Here is an 8,163-nt window from a genome sequence, read left to right on the forward strand (position 1 = left end):
CACGATCAGCGAGTTAATTTCGAGTTGACGTAGGTACAATTCACTTAATATGGAGCTAGCTATCTCTGTATTCTTCGTCGATTTTTTCCACCGATGACGTTAGGTAATGTTTTTGTAAAAGTACTAATGTCCAATGTGAATCCACTGAAGTTAAATGGTTTGTAATGTTCGAAGTTTATAAACGTTCCTGGTCAAATATCTGAAGTTTCCCGATTAATAAGCGTTAATCACAGTTATAGCTTACATAGTTTACAGCACACCAGTTACAGCAACTCAATAATAGATACTCTTTTTTGGCGCGTCGAGTTGGTTATATTTATAGGCGTGTGGAGAGTTTCTCGTAAAATTCAGATTACGTAACAATACAAAGCTACATTAGTGTTTACGTACACATATATATTGTTGATTCTTACACTCGAGAATCATCTACAACTTTAGAGAATAGGCAGGAGTTTCGCAATACATATTTAACAGTACACGCCAAGCACATTTCCAAATATAAATTCATTTCAAACAAACATCGATATTAAAACATATATGTAATAGTAAATCCGTCACAAACGTATTTCATTATAATTCACCTTTAGAGCACATTCCAAAATTCACCATTGACATTCAACGTTATGGTGACCTATTCCTAAAGTCAACTTTTGTGATTGTTGACTACCGGTGTTGCTTTAAGGGTGGTTAAACACATTCAACAGCCCTAGAAGCGTTGAGATTGAGAATGCAATATGTCAGCTTCTATGAGGAACGTAATTATTGTAATAGGTGACTTAAAATTTATTGTAAATGTGGATGCAAAAACCTGGAACAGAAATAACTTTATTTTATCTAGCAATGTTTATAGCAACCATTTTTCCTTAGGCTTAATATAAAAACGGAATTAAGCCCGATGAAGAGCGGTTGCGCGAAACGTTGTCAGATAAAATAAATTCGTTTCTTTTTCACTGTTGTGTTTTTACAGCGACCTTGTTTTATTAGATTTATTTCCCACCGTTCTCAGTTTTCTTCGCATTTTTTCTTTTGCATGAAGTTCATCTTGGAATGTCAACAAAGCGTTCCATATTTACAATCAGCATTGATCCAACCGTGATGTGATGATAGTTACAACGCTGATTAGTATTCGTTAGCCAACACTAACGAATCTCATTATCTAGTAGTAACGTATTTCACTATAATTAACCTTACATATTTCACTATCGCTAACACTAGCGTATGCCACTATAGTTAACCCTAACGTATCCCATCACAGCTAATACTAATATTAGCGTATTTCACTATAGTTAACAATATCCTGTATCTCTATAGCTAACACTACCCTGTCCCTCAATAGCTAACCCTATCGTGTCTCATTGAAGCTGACATTAGCGTATCTCACTATAAATAACACTTGCGTATCCCACTATAGCTAGCACTAACGTGTCTCAATGTAGCTGACTAGCGTATCTCACTATAGCTAACACGAGCGTATCCCATTATAGCTAACACTAACGTGTCTCAATATATTTAGCCCTTATATATTTCACTACAGCTGGCGTAGCATGGCCTAATGGTACAACACTCGACTTGCAATCTCTGGGACGCGGGTTCGAATCGCTGTCGCTGAACATGCTTGCCTCTTTCTGCCGCGGAGAAGCTATGATGTGACGGTCAATTCCGCTAACTGTTGATGAAAGAGTAATCCAAGAGCTGGCGGTGGTTGATGTTGGCTAGCTGCCTTCCTTCTAGTATATTACTGCTATATGTGTGTTATTAACAGGGGTGATGGGCCTGGTATGGCCAAGTGGTTAGGGCGCTCGACTCGCAATCTTAGGGTCGTGGGTTCGAATCCCAGTCCCACCAAACATGCTCGCCCTTTCAGCCATAAGGGCGTTATAATTCCATTATTCGTTGTTGAAAGAGTAACCCAAGAGTTGGCGGAGGTTGCTGATGATTGGCTCTAGTCTTTCACTACCAAATTAGGATCGGCTAGCGCAGATAGCCCTCGTGTAGCTTTGCGCGAAATTCAAACCAAACTAAACAAGAGTGATAGTTTAGCGATTTTCTATATTCTGTAGTTCGGACAGTAGTAGCAATTCAAACTATTATCTATTTTAAACGAATGTACTCTACTGGACTCTCTTCACATTAAGAAGTACCTGAGATACAACATCTCCAATTTTGATTGAGTTTCTTCCTTTTTTTCTTCTTCGCACCGAAAGTACGGAAACTTGTATGGATTTTTTTTTCAAATTTGGTACACCGATAGATCTTCTCAACCTACAATTAGAAGTCTCGTTTGGTGTAAATATAAGCCACATGTACAAAGTTATTCAACAAACTCTATTCAAATATAACGCAAAACGTCACGTGAGCTATTGGTCTAACATTTTTACTACATCTTCATTTAAAAGTAAAAGTGGACCGTTTTTAGTTTTTTGTTTTTTTTATTTGTCATTCGGATTAAATACGGCTGATTAAGAGCAGCAAAACGAGCAGATACATAAGTATTGGTTAGGCCAAACAAACAAAATTAACAGTTTCTAGCTGAAGTTTTCAAAAGAATCATATGGGTGGACGATTATTATTGATTATTCATTGCCATTTTTTCAGCACAAATTTACTAAAGTTTATGAAATTATTCTAATTAAAGAGCGTTTAACGTCACGTGATACCAGCTTAAGCAATTAGAATAAATAATGATGCTTGATACGGCTGTACCGATTGCATGGAGGTAATGACAAGAAACTGTTAATCTAAATTCCAGGCCGTTAGTATAAAGGAAGTTACAACACTGTTTTAGAAAGGAAAACTACCACCATATATCTGATTGGTTCTGTAATGTTCTGTTCCGAATGATAGGGTTGCGATCCTAAAGCTAGTATTGGTTATTATCGAGTGTCATTTTCTTATTTGGTGTAGTTTGTTGTATGTTGACAAAATGTCATGGTATCTAATCAAAAACACCTGAGGTGTGAAAAAAAAAGCGTGCGACTTAAAGGAATGAAATTAAAATTGGAGGTCAAACTAGTAGCAAATATTCATTCATTAGTTAGCCAGGCCGCGTATTTTATTTTACCCACCATCATGTCCAAAGTTGGACAAAAAACGTGGCCTGGCTAACTAATGAATGAATATTTGCTGTAAAATTCTTATCAATGCTATAAGTGTAGCTAAAGTTTGGCCGCCAATTTTGATTTCATTGCTTTAAGTTGCACGCTCAATCCTTTTATGGCCGCACTTTTTTTTCACACTTAAGGTGTTTTTGATTAGATTATAGCTAACACTAACGTATTTCACTATAGCCAACACTGGTTTATACTGACGTGTCTCGCCATAACACTAGCGTATTTCTCTATAGCTAACACTAACGTATTTCACTATAGCCAACACTGGTTTATACTGACGTGTCTCGCCATAACACTAGCGTATTTCTCTATAGCTAACACTAACGTATTTCACTATAGCCAACACTGGTTTATACTGACGTGTCTCGCCATAACACTAGCGTATTTCTCTATAGCTAACACTAACGTATTTCACTATAGCCAACACTAGCTTATACTGACGTGTCTCGCCATAACACTAGCGTATTTCTCTATAGCTAACACTAACGTATTTCACTATAGCCAACACTAGCTTATACTGACGTGTCTCGCCATAACACTAGCGTATTTCTCTATAGCTAACACTAACGAATTTCACTTCTTAAAACAGCTGTTTTATTAGAGCAAGATATTTATTTTTGCAGATGCTGAGATGAAGGCGTTGGAAAATTACCAGAAGTCGTTTTCAGAAAACCATAAAGATGAAGCAAGCAACCCTTTATTTTCATCATCATTAGACAAAAAGTGATTTCGTAAATAATGAAACTATTTCAAGCAAACAGTAAACCGCGTCGTAAAGAATGTGAAAAAGTGAAACTTTCCTCAACTTCTAAAAATATTTTACCATACTACATCGTATATTAACCAATTACAAGCAAGGCGTGGATCACGTGAGCAAAGTGGCTACGTTACTTAAAGATGTGTTTAAAGTAACAAGTGCATAAAAACATGCGAGTTAGTCTCCCAGTGTGTGTGTGTGCATTGTTCACATCAGACGTTTAATAATATGGGTTACGTCATCTTCAGTCAGGCGCTTTGTGCATTTCGTATGTGTTGATTAAACTGATGTGTTCATGTTTGATATGTTTTCACAGAAATCTGTATCGTACATGTTTTTTCCCAAATACAGCACTAGAAATAACTTGTGTATGTGAAGCAGTAATAGTCATATAGAATTTTTTTTAAACTGAAATCATGGCCATAGTACTAATTTGTTTTATTACACTTCGAATACAGATATACCTGTATATATTCAGAAGTTTTCTACGTGTACACAGTACGTTTCTCGGTAAATACCCGTACATGGCAGGTTTTAGTCTTCGCATCAACTTTCTGCTTGGCTGGAGTTTCCTACCCAAAATTGTATTGTAGTTGGTATTTCATGGTTAATAATTGGTACATTGTATTGTATCTCGATGACCAACATAGAATTATATCAATATTATAGTTCGTGGCCACCATCTCTAAATGTAACTATATCCTGGTGTGTAGTTCATGACCACCATCTCTAAATGTAACTATATCCTGGTGTGTATTTCATGCCCACCATCTCCAACATATAATCATATCCTGGTGTGTAGTTCATAGCTACTATCTCCTGCATAGAATCATATCCTGGTGTGTAGCTCATAACCACCATCTCCTACATAGAATCATATCCTGGTGTGTAGTTCATGACCATCATCTCCTACATAGAATTATATCTGATGTGTAGTTCATGACCACCATCTCCTACATAGAATTATATCCTGGTGTGTAGTTCATGACCACCATCTCTAAATGTAACTATATCCTGGTGTGTATTTCATGCCCACCATCTCCAACATATAATCATATCCTGGTGTGTAGTTCATAGCCACCATATCATACATATAGTTATATCTGATGTGTATTTCATGACCATCACCTCCTACATTTATCTATATCCCGGTGTGTAGTTCATGACTACCATCTCCTACATTTAACTTTATCCTGGTGTGTAGTTCATGGCCATTATCTTCTACATTAAGTACCTGTTCTGCAGCAAGACGATTTACATGACAGGTAGTATTTCAGAAGAAAGCAGAAGATGTTAGCTTGTAGTTGAATTGAAAGTATAATTACTGGTAAGTGTGCGGTAATAGTCAGTGTAGTATTCCTTAGTCAACAGTACTTGGAACATGTGTAGTATTCTTTAGTCAGGAGTACTTGGAATATGTGTAGTATTCTTTAGTCAGGAGTACTTGGAACTTGTGTAGTATTCTTTGGTCAGGAGTAGTTGGAACTTGTGTAGTATTCCTTAGTTAGGAGTACTTGGAACATGTGTAGTATTCCTTAGTCAGGAGTACTTGGAACTTGTGTAGTATTTCTGACTAAGGAATACTTGGAAGAAAATTTATGTATTGTATGTCTGATCATATAAAGCAAGCCCGAGTAGAAATAATTTTGCTGAATATAAGAACGTCATGCAGGTGATAAACAACTGTAATTCAACATAAATATCAGGCACGTGCCTAGAACGCGCTCTTCGTACGTGGATAATTCTTCCTATACGCAGTCTAACCAGAAGGGCCAGAAATAATTAACAAAATAATCAGAAGACTCTCTATACCCACATGTGTACACCTTATTGTTACGACTGTATATATATGGCACAGTGTTATGTATATAGGTTTATGTGCAACGGGTTTTACCGAATAATGAATAAAATATAAGCTTTGTAAATGTCGTTACATTATTGTGGATGTTTACATGCAAGAAATCGTTATTTTAAATCGCGTTGATCTGGTATGTGTATTTGTAAACGTTTTTTTATTTTATTTCTGTATCATTGCTTTTAGAAAAAATAAAAACCATCTGTCGCAATATTCATTTAACATGTTTCAAAATAAAAAAATGTCACAAAATTTATTGAACGTGTTTCAAAATAAAAACAATGTTACAATATTAACTGAACGTGTTTAGAAACAAAAACAGTTTGTAACAGTATTCACTGGTCGTGTTTGATACTAATAATTAAATATCAACCAGTCCAATCAGCTTGTAATATAAAAGATAAGGTCTTAAGAGCTAGAAATTTATTATTAGGGCCGCAAGGGGGCATTTAAACACTAAAACCTTGCATATTGGACTTGAGCAAGCCTGTACAACCAAGAGAGGAACTTCTCACACTGAAGCTTAATAACATCGAAAAACAGGCATCCAAATCGGTAATATTAAGTCTTCTACTTGTTCAATGTATTAATCCTGTTAATTGCGCCCAAACCCTATATTGCTAAGACGGCCCCCTTCGTGTTTATATAAAAGTAATGAAACTTGAACCGCGTCATCTAGCGGCTGGTTTGATACAAGCCGACTATTTAACCACACGCTGTATGTTTTATAGTTTATAGCTTACGAATAGAAATATTTGTTTTGATTTTTTTTTATAAAGCTCATATCGACGGGTAAAATAATCAAATATTTGTGCACTATTGATGCTGTAATAAAAAATGATACACTATTAAAACTTATGAATAAAAAAAGAGAATGATTTAATGTATAAAATGTTGATACAAAAGAATAACTACATAGTAAAGCATTTAATAGTCCCCCGGTGGAACAGCAAAAATTATACAGACTTATAACGCTAAAATCCAGGGTTCGATACCCGCAGCGGACACAGCTGATAATATAATGTGGCTTTATTCTAAAACAAACAATTAGCAATTATTATGAGACAAAGCAGATAATTACGACACTATTAAACATTAACTTCAAAATCTTACGGTTCCATTTCTTGCAAGGACAGCTTTAAGAAATGGAAAAGCAGATGTTTCTAGGTCGTGGTGCAACATGACCCTCACGTAGAAACTCAACAAAACAGTGGTATGGTAGAGTTTGTTAGTTCCCATTGTCCTGTCAGTAACTCAACAATACAATGGTCTGGTAGAGTTTATCAGTTCCCTTTGTCCTGCCAGTAACTCAACAATACAGTGGTCTAGAAGAGTTTGTCAGTTCCCTTGTCCTGTCAGTAACTCAACAATACAATGGTCCGGTAGAGTTTGTCAGTTCCCTTTGTCCTGTCAGTAACTCAACAATACAATGGTTTGGTAGAGTTTGTCAGTTCTCTTTGTCCTGTCAGTAACTCAACAATACAATGGTCTGGTAGAGTTTGTCAGTTCCGTTTGTCCTGTTAGTAGCTCAACAATACAATGGTCTGGTAGAGTTTGTCAGTTCCCTTTGTCCTGTTAGTAGCTCAACAATACAATGGTCTGGTAGAGTTTGTCAGTTCCCTTTGTCCTGTTAGTAGTTCAACATTACAATGGTCTGGTAGAGTTTGTCAGTTCCCTTTGTCCTGTTAGTAGCTCATCAATACAGTAGTGGGGTGGAGAATTTTTACTAATTTTCTTTGTCCAGCGATAAGCTAATATTGGGGTTTTAAACACATAGTGCGTACACCGTAGATAGCCCGTTGTGAAATTCGGCTCATAAACAACAAAGTAAAGCTCTCCATCAATTTATTTTAAATAAAAACTTTGTATTAAAAATAAAGTCACGTGTATGTTTCTCTCAACAGAAAGTGTAAACATATTTCAATCTAGGTTTTACATCCATCGTTAATCGTTTTCCGGAGGTCCTCACCTCCTGTGATGTGGTCGTGTTATCTTTGTTGCTATGGTTGCCTGCATATGGTCTAACGAGCATGCGCACACATCACAAAGTATATATAATTATCTTGTAATGAAAATCAACTTGCATTTGACCGGGAGAAGTGTTCACTTAGTCGTCAGCGGCAATTTGAATGTGTTTTCTCCAACAATTCTGATAGAATTCTTAGCTGGTACCAACAACGAAATGCTACAGTACATTCAAATAATCAGCTCGACCCGCGTGTGGCTCATCATCGCCGAAATACTAATAAGTATATCATTGTCTCGTTCCTTCGTCGTTCTCGAAGTATCAACTCACGATCTATATCTGCAGGTGAGTGAAACGGCGCAACTTTCTGTGTTATTGTCGACACCTTTAAACGACAGCGTATCGGTGTTTCTGAGCACCAGTGCAGAGTGTAACATGGTGAACATTATACCTCACAACCACACGATACCAGCTA

At 36.5% G+C, this 8,163-nt stretch overlaps 1 protein-coding gene and 1 pseudogene across 2 annotated transcripts in view; one reads left to right on the forward strand and one right to left on the reverse strand.

Annotated features, from left to right (window-relative positions):
* LOC106474091 (calcium/calmodulin-dependent 3',5'-cyclic nucleotide phosphodiesterase 1B-like) overlaps positions 1–4,401 on the forward strand; it is a 32,185-nt gene extending 27,784 nt beyond the window's left edge. For both annotated transcript variants that reach the window (XM_022402475.1, XM_022402476.1), the window contains one exon: positions 3,734–4,401. The gene's annotated coding sequence lies outside the window, so the exon portion shown is untranslated. The remainder of the gene's footprint in view (positions 1–3,733) is intronic.
* Positions 4,402–4,499: 98 nt separating this feature from the next.
* Positions 4,500–8,163, reverse strand: part of LOC106474092 — a 7,044-nt pseudogene continuing 3,380 nt past the window's right edge.

The sequence above is a fragment of the Limulus polyphemus genome, unplaced genomic scaffold (genome assembly GCF_000517525.1).
Source record: "Limulus polyphemus unplaced genomic scaffold, Limulus_polyphemus-2.1.2 Scaffold6810, whole genome shotgun sequence".
Lineage (NCBI taxonomy): Eukaryota > Metazoa > Arthropoda > Merostomata > Xiphosura > Limulidae > Limulus > Limulus polyphemus.